The sequence below is a fragment of the Amblyomma maculatum genome, chromosome 7, assembly GCF_055883805.1.
Source record: "Amblyomma maculatum isolate TAMU_Amacu chromosome 7, ASM5588380v1, whole genome shotgun sequence".
In the NCBI taxonomy this organism is placed as follows: domain Eukaryota; kingdom Metazoa; phylum Arthropoda; class Arachnida; order Ixodida; family Ixodidae; genus Amblyomma; species Amblyomma maculatum.
The window spans coordinates 77,016,662-77,032,121 of record NC_139350.1 but is presented as its reverse complement, the minus strand read 5'-3'; positions in this window follow the sequence as shown (position 1 = coordinate 77,032,121).

Here is a 15,460-nt window from a genome sequence, read left to right as displayed (position 1 = left end):
TGCGCTCGCTGGCGCGGAGAGAGCATTGTTCCACGGGTGTGTCGCCTCTGCACTCGCTACAGAGAGGAAAAGGAGGGTAGATGTTTCCCAGCAGATCTGCTCGTTGGCGCGGAGAGAGCACTGTTCCACGGGTGTGTCGCCTCTGCACTCGCTGCAGAGAGGAAGAGGAGGGTAAATGTAACCAAGCAGATGCGCTCGCTGGCACAGAGAGAGCAATGCTTCACAGGTGTTTCGCATCTGCACACGCTGCAGAGAGAAAGAGGAGGGTAGATATATACAAGCAGATGCGCTCGCTGGTGCGGAGAGAGCACTGTTCCACAGGTGTTTAGCCTCTGCACTTGCTACAGAGAGGGAGAGTTAGGTAAATGTAACCCAGAAGATGCGCTCGCCGGCGCGGATAGAGCACTGTTCCACGGGTGTGTTGCCTCTTCACTCGCTGCAGAGAGGAAGAGGAGGGTAGATATATCCCAGCAGCTGCGCTTTCTGGCGCGAAGAGAGCACTGTTCCACGGGTGTTTCGCCTCTGCACGTGCTGCAGAGAGGTAGAGGAGGGTAAATGTAACCCAGAAGATGCGCTCGCCGGCGCGGAGAGAGCACTGTTCCTCGGGTGTGTTGCCTTTGCACACGCTGCAGAGAGGAAGAGGGTAGATGTGTACAAGCAGATGTGCTCGCTCGCGCGGAGAGAGCACTGTTCCACGGGTGTTTCGCCTCTGCACTCGCTCAAGAGAGGAAGAGGAGGGTGAATGTATGCCTGCAGATGCGCTCGCTGTAGCGGAGGGAGCACTGTTCCACGGGTGTTTCGCCTCTGCACTCGCTACAGAGAGGAAGAGGAGGGTAAATGTAACCAACCAGATGTGCTCGCTGGCGCGGAGAGAGCAATGTTTCACAGGTGTTTCGCCTCTGCACACGCTGCAGACAGGAACAAGAGGTTAGATATATATACAAGCAGATGCGCTCGCTGGCGCGGAGAGAGCACTGTTTCACAGGTGTTTTGGTTCTGCACTCCCTGCAGAAAGGAGGATGAGGGTAGATGTATCCCAACAGATGCGCTCGCTGGCGCGGAGAGAGCTCTGTTCCACGGGTGTTTCGCCTCTGCACGCGCTACAGAGAGAACGAGGAGGGTAAGTGTAACCAAGCAGATGCACTTGCAGGCGCAGAGAGCACTGTTTTACGGGTGTTTCGCCTCTGCACACGTTGCAGAGAGGAAGAGGAGGGTAGATGTATACCATCAGATGCGCTCGCTGGCGCGGAGAGAGCATTGTTCCACGGTGTTTCGCCTCTGCACTTGCAGAGAGGAAGAGGAGGGTATATGTATCCCAGCAGATGCGCTCGCTGGAGCGGAGGTAGCACTGTTCCATGGGTGTTTCGCCTCTGCACTCCCTGCAGAGAGGAGGATGAGGGTAGATGTATCCCAACAGATGCGCTCGCTGGCACGGAGAGCATTGTTCCACGGGTGTTTCGCCTCTGCACTTGCTGCAGAGAGGAAGAGGAGGGTAAATGTATCCCAGCAGATGCGCTCGCTGGCGCGGGGAGAGCAGGGTTCCACGGGTGTTTCGCCTCTGCGCGCGCTACAGAGAGAACGAGGAGGGTAAGTGTAACCAAGCAGATGATCTCGCTGGCACGGAAAGAGCACCGTTCCACGATTGTTTCGCCTCTGCACTAACTACAGAGAGGAAGAGGAGGGTAGATGTATCCCAGCAGATGCATTCGCTGGCGCGGAGAGAGCACTGTTCCACGGGTGTTTCGCCTCTGCACTCGCTACAGAGAGGAAGAGGAGGGTAGATATATACAAGCAGATGCGCTCGCTGGCGCGGAGAGAGCACTGTTCCACGGGTGTTTCGCCTCTGCATGCGCTACAGAGAGAACGAGGAGGGTAAGTTTAACCAAGCAGATGCGCTCGCTGGCGCAGATAGAGCACTGTTCCACGGGTGTTTCGCCTCAGCACTCCCTGCAGAGAGAAGGATGAGGGTTGATGTATTCCAGCAGATGTGCTCGCTGGCGCGGAGAGAGCACTGTTCCACGGGTGTTTCGCCTCTGCACTCGCTCCAGAGAGGAAGAGGAGGGTGAATGTATGCCTGCAGATGCGCTCGCTGTAGCGGAGGGAGCACTGTTCCACGGGTGTTTCGCCTCTGCACTCACTACAGAGAGGAAGAGGAGGGTAAATGTAACCAACCAGATGTGCTCGCTGGCGCGGAGAGAGCAATGTTTCACAGGTGTTTCGCCTCTGCACACGCTGCAGACAGGAACAAGAGGTTAGATATATATACAAGCAGATGCGCTCGCTGGCGCGGAGAGAGCACTGTTTCACAGGTGTTTTGGTTCTGCACTCCCTGCAGAAAGGAGGATGAGGGTAGATGTATCCCAACAGATGCGCTCGCTGGCGCGGAGAGAGCTCTGTTCCACGGGTGTTTCGCCTCTGCACGCGCTACAGAGAGAACGAGGAGGGTAAGTGTAACCAAGCAGATGCACTTGCAGGCGCAGAGAGCACTGTTTTACGGGTGTTTCGCCTCTGCACACGTTGCAGAGAGGAAGAGGAGGGTAGATGTATACCATCAGATGCGCTCGCTGGCGCGGAGAGAGCATTGTTCCACGGTGTTTCGCCTCTGCACTTGCAGAGAGGAAGAGGAGGGTATATGTATCCCAGCAGATGCGCTCGCTGGAGCGGAGGTAGCACTGTTCCATGGGTGTTTCGCCTCTGCACTCCCTGCAGAGAGGAGGATGAGGGTAGATGTATCCCAACAGATGCGCTCGCTGGCACGGAGAGAGCATTGTTCCACGGGTGTTTCGCCTCTGCACTTGCTGCAGAGAGGAAGAGGAGGGTAAATGTATCCCAGCAGATGCGCTCGCTGGCGCGGGGAGAGCAGGGTTCCACGGGTGTTTCGCCTCTGCATGCGCTACAGAGAGAACGAGGAGGGTAAGTTTAACCAAGCAGATGCGCTCGCTGGCGCAGAGAGAGCACTGTTCCACGATTGTTTCGCCTCTGCACTAACTACAGAGAGGAAGAGGAGGGTAGATATATACAAGCAGATGCGCTCGCTGGCGCGGAGAGAGCACTGTTCCACGGGTGTTTCGCCTCTGCATGCGCTACAGAGAGAACGAGGAGGGTAAGTTTAACCAAGCAGATGCGCTCGCTGGCGCAGAGAGAGCACTGTTCCACGGGTGTTTCGCCTCAGCACTCCCTGCAGAGAGAAGGATGAGGGTTGATGTATTCCAGCAGATGTGCTCGCTGGCGCGGAGAGAGCATTGTTCCACGGGTGTTTCGCCTCTGCATGCGCTGCAGAGAGGTAGAGGAGGGTAAATGTATCCAAGCAGATGCGCTTGCTGTCGCGGAGAGAGCACTGTTCCTCGGGTGTTTCGCCTGTGCACTCGCTGCAGGGAGGAAGAGGAGGGTAAATGTATCCCAGCAGATGTGCTCGCTGGCGCGGAGAGAGCTCTGTTCCACGGGTGTTTCGCCTCTGCACGCGCTACAGAGAGAACGAGGAGGGTAAGTGTAACCAAGCAGATGCACTTGCTGGAGCAGAGAGCACTGTTTTATGGGTGTTTCGCCTCTGCACACGTTGCAGAGAGGAAGAAGAGGGTAGATGTATACCATCAGATGCGCTCGCTGGCGCGGAGAGAGCACTGTTCCACGGGTGTTTCGCCTCTGCCCTCCCTGCAGAGAGGAGGATGAGGGTAGATGTATCCCAGCAGATGTGCTCGCTGGCGCGGAGAGAGCATTGTTCCACGGTGTTTCGCCTCTGCACTTGCTGCAGAGAGGAAGAGGAGGATACATGTGTCCCAGCAGATGCGCTTGCTGGAGTGGAGGGAGCACTGTCCCATGGGTGTTTCGCCTCTGCACACGCTGCAGAGAGGAAGAGGAGGGTAGATATATACAAGCAGATGCTCTCGCTGGCGCGGAGAGAGCACTGCTCCACAGTTGTTTCGCCTCTGCACTCGCTACAGAGAGGAAGAGGAGGGTAAATGTAACCAAGCAGATGCGCTCGCTGGCGCGGAGAGAGCAATGTTTCAGAGGTGTTTCGCCTCTGCACTCCATGCAGAGAGGAGGATGAGGGTAGATGTATCTCAACGGATGCGCTCGCTGGCGCGGAGAGAGCACTGTTCCACGGGTGTGTTGCCTCTGCACTCGCTGCAGAGAGGAAGAGGAGTGTAGATACATCCCAGCAGCAGCGCTCGCTGGCGCGGAGAGAGCGCTGTTCCACGGGAGTTTCGCCTCTGTACTCGCGGCAGGGAGAACGAGGAGGATAAGTGTACCCAAGCAGATGCTCTTGCTGGCGCGGAGAGAGCACTGTTCCTCGGGTGTTTCGCCTCTGCACTCGCTGCAGGGAGGAAGAGGAGGGTAAATGTATCCCAGCAGATGCGCTCACTGGAGCGGAGGAAGCAATGTTTCACAGGTGTTTCGCCTCTGCACACGCTGCAGAGAGGAACAAGAGGGTAGATATATATACAAGCAGATGCGCTAGCTGGCGCGAAGAGCACTGTTACACAGGTGTTTTGGTTCTGCACTCCCTGGAGAAAGGAGGATGAGGGTAGATGTATCCCAACAGATGCGCTCGCTGGCGCGGAGAGAGCACTGTTCCACGGGCGTTTCGCCTCTGCACTCCCTGCAGAGAGGAGGATGAGGGTAGATGTATCCCGGCAGATGTGCTCGTAGGCGCGGAGAGAGCATTGTTCCACGGTGTTTCGCCTCTGCACTTGCTGCAGAGAGAAAGAGGAGGGTATAGGTTTCCCAGCAGATGCGCTCGCTGGAGCGGAGGGAGCACTGTTCCATGGGTGTTTCGCCTCTGCGCTTCATACAGAGAGGAAGAGGAGGGTAAATGTAACTAGGCAGATGCGCTCGCTGGCGCGGAGAGAGCACTGTTCCACGGGTGTTTCGCCTCTGCACGCGCTGCAGAGAGGAGGATGACGGTAGATGTACCCCAGCAGATGCGCTCGCTGGCGCGGAGAGAGCACTGTTCCACGGGTGTTTCGCCTCTGCACGCGCTGCAGAGAGGAGGATGACGGTAGATGTACCCCAGCAGATGCGCTCGCTGGCGTGGAGAGAGCACTGTTCCACAGGTGTTTCGCATCTGCACGCGCTGCAGAGAGGAAGAGGAGGGTAGATGTAACCAAGCAGATGCGCTCGCTGGTGCGGAGAGAGCAATGTTTCACAGGTGTTTCGCCTCTGCACATGCTGCAGAGAGGAACAAGAGGGTAGATACATACAAGCAGATGCGCTCGCTGGCGCGGAGAGAGCACTGTTTCACAGGTGTTTCGCCTCGGTACTCCCTGCAGAGAGGAGGATGAGGGTAGATGTATCCCAACAGATGCGCTCGCTGGCGCGGAGAGAGCACTGTTCCACGGGTGTTTCGCCTCTGCACTCCCTGCAGAGAGGAGGATGAGGGTAGATGTATCCCAGCAGATGCGCTCGCTGGCGCGGAGAGAGCATTGTTCCACGGGTGTGTCGCCTCTGCACTCGCTACAGAGAGGAAAAGGAGGGTAGATGTATCCCAGCAGATGTGCTCGCATGCGCGGAGAGAGCACTGTTCCTTAGGTGTTTAGCCTCTGCACTTGCTGCAGAGACTGAGAGTTGGGTAAATGTAACCCAGAAGATGCGCTCTTAGCGCGGATAGAGCACTGTTCCACGGGTGTGTTGCCTCTTCACTCGCTGCAGAGAGGAAGAGGAGGGCAGATATATCCCAGCAGCTGCGCTTGCTGGCGCGAAGAGAGCACTGTTCCACGGGTGTTTCGCCTCTGCACGCGCTGCAGAGAGGTAGAGGAGGGTAAATGTAACCCAGAAGAAGCGCTCGCCGGAGCGGAGAGAGCACTGTTCCTCGGGTGTGTTGCCTCTGCACACGCTGCAGAGAGGAAGAGGAGGATAGATGTGTACAAGCAGATGTGCTCGCTGGCGCGGAGAGAGCACTGTTCCACGGGTGTTTCGCCTCTGCACTCGCTCCAGAGAGGAAGAGGAGGGTGAATGTATCCCTGCAGATGCGCTCGCTGGAGCGGAGGGAGCACTGTTCCACGGGTGTTTCGCTTCTGCACTCGCTACAGAGAGGAAGAGGATGGTAACTGTAACCAACCAGATGTGCTCGCTGGCGCGGAGAGAGCAATGTTTCAGAGGTGTTTCGCCTCTGCACATGCTGCAGAGAGGAAGAGGAGGGTAGATATAAACAAGCAGATGCGCTCGCTGGCGCGGAGAGAGCACTATTCCACAGGTGTTTCGTCTCTGCACTCCCTGCAGAGAGGAGGATGAGGGAAGATGTATCTCAACGGATGCGCTCGCTGGCGCGGAGAGAGCATTGTTCCAAGGGTGTTTCGCCTCTGCACTCGCTGCAGAGAGGACGAGGAGGGTAGAAGTATCCCAGCAGCCGTGCTCGCTGACGCGGAGAGAGCACTGTTCCACGGGTGTGTTGCCTCTGCACTCGCTGAAGAGAGGAAGAGGAGTGTAGATATATCCCAGCAGCAACGCTCGCTGGCGCGGAGAGAGCACTGTTCCACGGGTGTTTCGCCTGTGCACTCCCTGCAGAGAGGTGGATGACAGTAGATGTACCCCAGCAGATGCGCTCGCTGGCACGGAGAGAGCACTGTTCCACGGGTGTTTCGCCTCTACACGCGCTGCAGAGAGGAAGACGAGGGTAAATGTATCCCAGCAGATGTGCTCGTTGGCGCGGAGAGAGCACTGTTCCACGGGTATGTCGCCTCTGCACTCGCAGCAGGGAGGAAGAGGAGCGTAAATGTAACCAAGCAGATGCGCTCGCTGGCGCGGAGAGAGCAATGTTTCACAGGTGTTTCGCATCTGCACATGCTGCAGAGAGGAAGAGAAGGGTAGATATATACAAGAAGATGCGCTCGCTAGTGTGGAGAGAGCACTGTTCCACAGGTGTTTCGCCTCTGCACTCCCTGTAGAGAGGAGGATGAGGGTAGATGTATCCCAACAGATGCGCTCGCTGGCGCGGAGAGAGCATTGTTCCACGGTGTTTCGCCTCTGCACTTGCTGCAGAGAGGAAGAGGAGGGTATATGCATCCCAGCAGATGCGCTCGCTGGAGCGGAGGGAGCACTGTTCCATGGGTGTTTCGCCTCTGCACTCGCTACAGAGAGGAAGAGGAGCATAAATGTAACCAAGCAGATGCGCTCGCTGGAGCGGAGGGAGCACTGTTCCATGGGTGTTTCGCCTCTGCACTCGCTACAGAGAGGAAGAGGAGCGTAAATGTAACCAAGCAGATGCGCTCGCTGGCGCGGAGAGAGCAATGTTTCACAGGTGTTTCGCTTCTGCACACGCTGCAGAGAGGAAGGGGAGGGTAAATATATACAAGCAGATGCGCTCGCAGGCGCGGAGAGAGCACTGCTCCACAGATGTTTCACCTCTGCACTCGCTACAGAGAGGAAGTGGAGGGTAAATGCAACCAAGCAGATGCGCTCGCTGGCGCGGAGAGAGCAATGTTTCAGAGGTGTTTCGCCTCTGCACACGCTGCAGAGAGGAAGAGGAGGGTAGATATTAACAAGCAGATGCGCTCGCTGGCGCGGAGAGAGCCCTGTTCCACGGGTGTGTCGCCTCTGCACTTGCTGCAGAGAGGAAGAGGGGGATAGATGTATAACAGCAGATGCGCTCGCTGGACGCAGAGAGAGCACTATTCCACGGGTGTTTCGCCTCTGCACTCGCTACAGAGCGGAAAAGGAGTGTAGATGTTTTCCAGCAGATGTGCTCGCTGGAGCAGAGAGAGCACCACGGGTGTGTCGCCTCTGCACTTGCTGCAGAGAGGAAGAGGAGGATAGATGTATAACAGCAGATGCGCTCGCTGGACGCAGAGAGAGCACTATTCCACGGGTGTTTCACCTCTGCACTCGCTACAGAGAGGAAAAGGAGGGTAGATGTATTCCAGCAGAAGCTCTCAGTGGAGCAGAGAGACCACTTTTCCACGGGTGTTTAGCCTTTGCACTTGCTGCAGAGAGGAATAGGAGGATAGATGTATCCCAACAGATGTGCTCGCTGGTGCGGAGAGAGCACTGTTCCACAGGTGTTTCGCCTCTGCACTCCCTGTAGAGAGGAGGATGAGGGTAGGTGTATCCCAGCAGATGCGCTCGCTGGCGCGGAGAGAGCATTGTTCCACGGGTGTGTCGCCTCTGCACTCGCTGCAGAGAGGAAGAGGAGGGTAGATGTATAACAGTAGATGCGTTCGCTGGATGCACAGAGAGCACGATTCCATGGGTGTTTCGCCTCTGCACTCGCTACAGAGAGGAAGAGGAGGGTAAATGCAACCAAGCAGATGCGCTCGCTGGCGCGGAGAGAGCAATGTTTCAGAGGTGTTTCGCCTCTGCACACGCTGCAGAGAGGAAGAGGAGGATAGATGTATAACAGCAGATGCGCTCGCTGGACGCAGAGAGAGCACTATTCCACGGGTGTTTCGCCTCTGCACTCGCTACAGAGAGGAAAAGGAGTGTAGATGTTTTCCAGCAGATGTGCTCGCCGGAGCAGAGAGAGCACCACGGGTGTGTCGCCTCTGCACTTGCTGCAGAGAGGAAGAGGAGGATAGATGTATAACAGCAGATGCGCTCGCTGGACGCAGAAAGAGCACTATTCCACGGGTGTTTCGCCTCTGCACTCGCTACAGAGAGGAAAAGGAGGGTAGATGTATTCCAGCAGAAGCGCTCACTGGAGCAGAGAGACCACTTTTCCACAGGTGTTTAGCCTTTGCACTTGCTGCAGAGAGGAATAGGATAGATGTATCCCAGCAGATATGCTCGTTGGCACGGAGAGAGCACTGTTCCACGGGTATGTCGCCTCTGCACTCGCAGCAGGGAGGAAGAGGAGGCTAGATGTATCGCAGCAGATGCGCTCGCTTGTGCGGAGAGAGCACTGTCCACGGGTGTTTCGGCTCTGCACGCGCTGCAGAGAGGTAGAGGAGGGTAAATGTATCCAAGCAGATGCGCTCGCTGGCGCGGAGAGAGCACTGTTCCTCGGGTGTGTTGTCTCTCACTCGCTGCAGACAGGAAGAGGAGAGTAGATGTATCCCAGCAGATGCGCTCGCTGGTGCAGAGAGCACTGTTCCACGGGTGTTTCGCCTCTGCACTCGCTGCAGAGAGGAAGAGGAGGGTGAATGTATCCCAGCGGATGCGCTCGCTGGAGCGGAGGGAGCACTGTTCCACGGGTATTTCGCCCCTGCACTCCCTGCAGAGAGGAGGATGAGGGTAGATGTATCCCATCACATGCGCTCGCTGGCGCGGAGAGAGCACTGTTCCACGCGTGTTTCGCCTCTGCACTCCCTGCAGAGAGGAGGATGAGGGTAGATGTATCCCAGCAGATGCGTTCACTGGCGCGGAGAGAGCATTGTTCCACGGGTTTTTCGCCTCTGCACGCACTGCAGAGAGGTAGAGGAGGGTAGATGTATCACAGCAGATGCGGTTCCTGGCGCGGAGAGAGCACTGTTTCAGGGGTGTTTCGCCTCTGCACGCACTGCAGAGAGGAAGACGAGGTTAAATGTATCCCAGCAGATACGCTCGCTGGAGCGGAGGGAGCACTGTTCCACGGGTGTTTCGCTTCTGCACTCGCTACAGAGAGGAAGAGGAAGGTAAATGTAACCAAGCAGATGCGCTCGCTGGCGCGGAGAGAGCGATGTTTCACAGGTGTTTCGCCTCTGCACATGCTGCAGAGAGGAACAGGAGGGTAGATATATACAAGCAGATGTGCTCGCTGGCGCGGAGAGAGCACTGTTCCACAGGTGTTTCGCCTCTGCACACCCTGTAGAGAGGAGGATGAGGGTAGATGTATCCCAACAGATGCGCTCGCTGGCGCGGAGAGAGCATTGTTCCACGGTGTTTCGCCTCTGCACTTGCTGCAGAGAGGAAGAGGAGGGTATATGCATCCCAGCAGATGCGCTCGCTGGAGCGGAGAGAGCACTGTTCCATGGGTGTTTCGCCTCAGCACTCGCTACAGAGAGGAAGAGGAGCGTAAATGTAACCAAGCAGATGCGCTCACTGGCGCGGAGAGAGCAATGTTTCACAGGTGTTTCGCCTCTGCACACGCTGCAGAGATTAAGAGGAGGGTAAATATATACAAGCAGATGCGCTCGCTGGCGCGGAGAGAGCACTGCTCCACGGATGTTTCACCTCTGCATTTGCTGCAGAGAGGAAGAGGAGGGTAGATATAAACAAGCAGATGCACTCGCTGGACGCAGAGAGAGCACTATTCCACGGGTGTTTCGCCTCTGCACTCGCTACAGAGAGGAAAAGGAGGGTAGATATATTCCAGCAGATGCGCTCGCTGGAGCAGAGAGATCACTTTTCCACGGGTGTTTCGCCTCTGCACTTGCTGCAGAGAGGAAGAGGAGGATAGATGCATCCCAGCAGATGTGCTCTTTGGCGCGGAGAGAGCACTGTTCCGCGGGTATGTCGCCTCTCCACTCGCAGCAGGGAGGAAGAGGAGGGTAAATGTAACCAAGCAGATGCGCTCGCTGGCGCGGAGAGAGCAATGTTTCACAGGTGTTTCGCATCTGCACACGCTGCAGAGAGGAAGAGGAGGGTAGATATATACAAGCAGATGCGCTCGCTGGTGCAGAGAACACTGTTCCACAGGTGTTTCGCCTCTTCACTCCCTGTAGAGAGGAGGATGAGGGTAGATGTATCCCAACAGATGCACTCGCTGGCGCGGAGAGAGCATTGTTCCGCGGTGTTTCGCCTCTGCACTCGCTGCAGGGAGAACGAGGAGGGTAAGTGTAACCAAGCAGATGCGCTTGCTGACGCGCAGAGAGCACTGTTTTACGGGTGTTTCGCCTCTGCACTTGCTGCAGAGGAAGACGAGGGTAGATGTTTCCCAGCAGATCTGCTCGTTGGCGCGGAGAGAGCACTGTTCCACGGGTGTGTCGCCTCTGCACTCGCTGCAGAGAGGAAGAGGAGGGTAAATGTAACAAAGCAGATGCGCTCGCTGGCGCGGAGAGAGCAATGTTTCACAGGTGTTTCGCATCTGCACACGCTGCAGAGAGGAAGAGGAGGGTAAATGTAACCAACCAGATGTGCTCGCTGGCGCGGAGAGAGCAATGTTTCACAGGTGTTTCGCCTCTGCACACGCTGCAGAGAGGAACAAGAGGGTAGATGTATACCATCAGATGCGCTCGCTGGCGCGGAGAGAGCACTGTTCCACGGGTGTTTCGCCTCTGCCCTCCCTGCAGAGAGGAGGATGAGGGTAGATGTATCTCAACGGATGCGCTCGCTGGCGCGGATAGAGCACTGTTCCACGGGTGTGTTGCCTCTGCACTCGCTGCAGAGAGGAAGAGGAGTGTAGATACATCCGAGCAGCAGCGCTCGCTGGCGCGGAGAGAGCACTGTTCCACGGGAGTTTCGCCTCTGTACTCCCTGCAGAGAGGAGGATGACGGTAGATGTACCCCATCAGATGTGCTCGCTGGCGCGGAGAGAGCATTGTTCCATGGGTGTTTCGCCTCTGCACTTGCTGCAGAGAGGAAGAGGAGGATAGATGTATAACAGCAGATGCGCTCGCTGGACGCAGAGAGAGCACTATTCCACGGGTGTTTCGCTTCTGCACTCGCTACAGAGAGGAAAAGGAGGGTAGATATATTCCAGCAGATGCGCTCGCTGGAGCAGAGAGAGCACTTTTCCACGGGTGTTTCGCCTCTGCACTTGCTGCAGAGAGGAAGAGCAGGATAGATGCATCCCAGCAGATGTGCTCGTTGGCGCGGAGAGAGCAATGTTTCACAGGTGTTTCGCATCTGCACACGCTGCAGAGAGGAAGAGGAGGGTAAATGTAACCAAGCAGATGCGCTCGCTGGCGCGGAGAGACCACTGTTCCACAGGTGTTTCGCCTCTGCACATCCTGTAGAGAGGAGGATGAGGGTAGATGTATCCCAACAGATGCGCTCGCTGGCGCGGAGAGAGCATTGTTCCATGGGTGTTTCGCCTCTGCACTTGCTGCAGAGAGGAAGATGAGGATAGATGTATAACAGCAGATGCGCTCGCTGGATGCAGAGAGAGCACTATTCCACGGGTGTTTCGCTTCTGCACTCGCTACAGAGAGGAAAAGGAGGGTAGATATATTCCAGCAGATGCGCTCGCTGGAGCAGAGAGAGCACTTTTCCACGGGTGTTTCGCCTCTGCACTTGCTGCAGAGAGGAAGAGCAGGATAGATGCATCCCAGCAGATGTGCTCGTTGGCGCGGAGAGAGCAATGTTTCACAGGTGTTTCGCATCTGCACACGCTGCAGAGAGGAAGAGGAGGGTAGATATATACAAGCAGATGCGCTCGCTGGTGCAGAGAGCACTGTTCCACAGGTGTTTCGCCTCTGCACTCCCTGTAGAGAGGAGGATGAGGGTAGATGTATCCCAACAGATGCACTCGCTGGCGCGGAGAGAGCATTGTTCCACGGTGTTTCGCCTCTGCACTTGCTGCAGAGAGGAAGAGGAGGGTATATGTATCCCAGCAGATGCGCTCGCTGGCGCGGAGAGAGCAATGTTTCACAGGTGTTTCGCCAGTGCACACGCTGCAGAGAGGAAGAGGAGGGTAAATATATACAAGCAGATGCGCTCGCTGGCGCGGAGAGAGCCCTGTTCCACGGGTGTGTCACCTCTGCACTTGCTGCAGAGAGGAAGAGGAGGATAGATGTATAACAGCAGATGCGCTCGCTGGAGCAGAGAGAGCACTTTTCCACGGGTGTGTCGCCTCTGCACTTGCTGCAGGGAGGAAGAGGAGGATAGATGTATAACAGCAGATGTGCTCTCTGGACGCAGAGAGAGCACTATTCCACGGGTGTTTCGCATTTGCACTCGCTACAGAGAGGAAGAGGAGGATAGATGTATCCCAGCAGATGTGCTCGTTGGCGCGGAGAGAGCACTGTTCCACGGGTATGTCGCCTCTGCACTCGCTACAGAGAGGAAGAGGAGGGTAAATGTAACCAAGCAGATGCGCTCGCTGGTGCGGAGAGAGCAATGTTTCACAGGTGTTTCGCCTCTGCACATGCTGCAGAGAGGAACAAGAGGGTAGATATATACAAGCAGATGCGCTCGCTTGCGCGGAGAGAGCGCTGTTCCACAAGTGTTTCGCCTCTGCACTCCCTGCAGAGAGGAGGATGAGGGTAGATGTATCCCAACAGATGCGCTCGCTGGCGCGGAGAGAGCACTGTTCCACGGGTGTTTCGCCTCTGCACTCCCTCCAGAGAGGAGGATGTGGGTAGATGTATCCCAGCAGATGCGTTCGCTGGTGCGGAGAGAGCATTGTTCCACGGGTTTTTCGCCTCTGCACGCGCTGCAGAGAGGTAGAGGAGGGCAGATGTATCCCAGCAGATGCGCTCGCTGGAGCGGAGGGAACACTGTTCCACGGGTGTTTCGCCTCTGCACTCGCTACAGAGAGGAAGAGGAGGGTAAATGTAACCAAGCAGATGCGCTGGCTGGCATGGAGAGAGCAATGTTTCACAGGTGTTTCGCCTCTGCACACGCTGCAGAGAGGAATAGGAGGGTAGATATATACAAGCAGATGCGCTCGCTGGCGCGGAGAGAGCACTGTTCCACAGGTGTTTCGCCTCTGCACATCCTGTAGAGAGGAGGATGAGGGCAGATGTATCCCAACAGATGCGCTCGCTGGCGCGGAGAGAGCATTGTTCCATGGTTGTTTCGCCTCTGCACTTGCTGCAGAGGAAGAGGAGGGTAGATGTATAACAGCAGATGCACTCGCTGGACACAGAGAGAGCACTATTTCACGGGTGTTTCGCCTCTGCACTCGCTACAGAGAGGAAAAGGAGGGTAGATATATTCCAGCAGATGCGCTCGCTGGAGCAGAGAGATCACTTTTCCACGGGTGTTTCGCCTCTGCACTTGCTGCAGAGAGGAAGAGGAGGATAGATGCATCCCAGCAGATGTGCTCTTTGGCGCGGAGAGAGCACTGTTCCGCGGGTATGTCGCCTCTCCACTCGCAGCAGGGAGGAAGAGGAGGGTAAATGTAACCAAACAGATGCGCTCGCTGGCGCGGAGAGAGCAATGTTTCACAGGTGATTCGCATCTGCACACGCTGCAGAGAGGAAGAGGAGGGTAGATATATACAAGCAGATGCGCTCGCTGGTGCAGAGAACACTGTTCCACAGGTGTTTCGCCTCTGCACTCCCTGTAGAGAGGAGGATGAGGGTAGATGTATCCCAACAGATGCACTCGCTGGCGCGGAGAGAGCATTGTTCCACGGGTGTTTCGCCTCTGCACATCCTGTAGAGAGAAGGATGAGGGCAGATGTATCCCAACAGATGCGCTCGCTGGAGCAGAGAGAGCACTTTTCCACGGGTGTGTCGCCTCTGCACTCGCTACAGAGAGGAAGAGGAGGATAGATATATACAAGCAGATGCTCTCGCTGGCGCGGAGAGAGCACTGCTCCACAGTTGTTTCGCCTCTGCACTCGCTACAGAGAGGAAGAGGAGGGTAAATGTAACCAAGCAGATGCGCTCGCTGGCGCGGAGAGAGCAATGTTTCAGAGGTGTTTCGCCTCTGCACTCCATGCAGAGAGGAGGATGAGGGTAGATGTATCTCAACGGATGCGCTCGCTGGCGCGGAGAGAGCACTGTTCCACGGGTGTGTTGCCTCTGCACTCGCTGCAGAGAGGAAGAGGAGTGTAGATACATCCCAGCAGCAGCGCTCGCTGGCGCGGAGAGAGCGCTGTTCCACGGGAGTTTCGCCTCTGTACTCGCGGCAGGGAGAACGAGGAGGATAAGTGTACCCAAGCAGATGCTCTTGCTGGCGCGGAGAGAGCACTGTTCCTCGGGTGTTTCGCCTCTGCACTCGCTGCAGGGAGGAAGAGGAGGGTAAATGTATCCCAGCAGATGCGCTCACTGGAGCGGAGGAAGCAATGTTTCACAGGTGTTTCGCCTCTGCACACGCTGCAGAGAGGAACAAGAGGGTAGATATATATACAAGCAGATGCGCTAGCTGGCGCGGAGAGCACTGTTACACAGGTGTTTTGGTTCTGCACTCCCTGGAGAAAGGAGGATGAGGGTAGATGTATCCCAACAGATGCGCTCGCTGGCGCGGAGAGAGCACTGTTCCACGGGCGTTTCGCCTCTGCACTCCCTGCAGAGAGGAGGATGAGGGTAGATGTATCCCGGCAGATGTGCTCGTAGGCGCGGAGAGAGCATTGTTCCACGGTGTTTCGCCTCTGCACTTGCTGCAGAGAGAAAGAGGAGGGTATAGGTTTCCCAGCAGATGCGCTCGCTGGAGCGGAGGGAGCACTGTTCCATGGGTGTTTCGCCTCTGCGCTTCATACAGAGAGGAAGAGGAGGGTAAATGTAACTAGGCAGATGCGCTCGCTGGCGCGGAGAGAGCACTGTTCCACGGGTGTTTCGCCTCTGCACGCGCTGCAGAGAGGAGGATGACGGTGAGATGTACCCCAGCAGATGCGCTCGCTGGCGCGGAGAGAGCACTGTTCCACGGGTGTTTCGCCTCTGCACGCGCTGCAGAGAGGAGGATGACGGTAGATGTACCCCAGCAGATGCGCTCGCTGGCG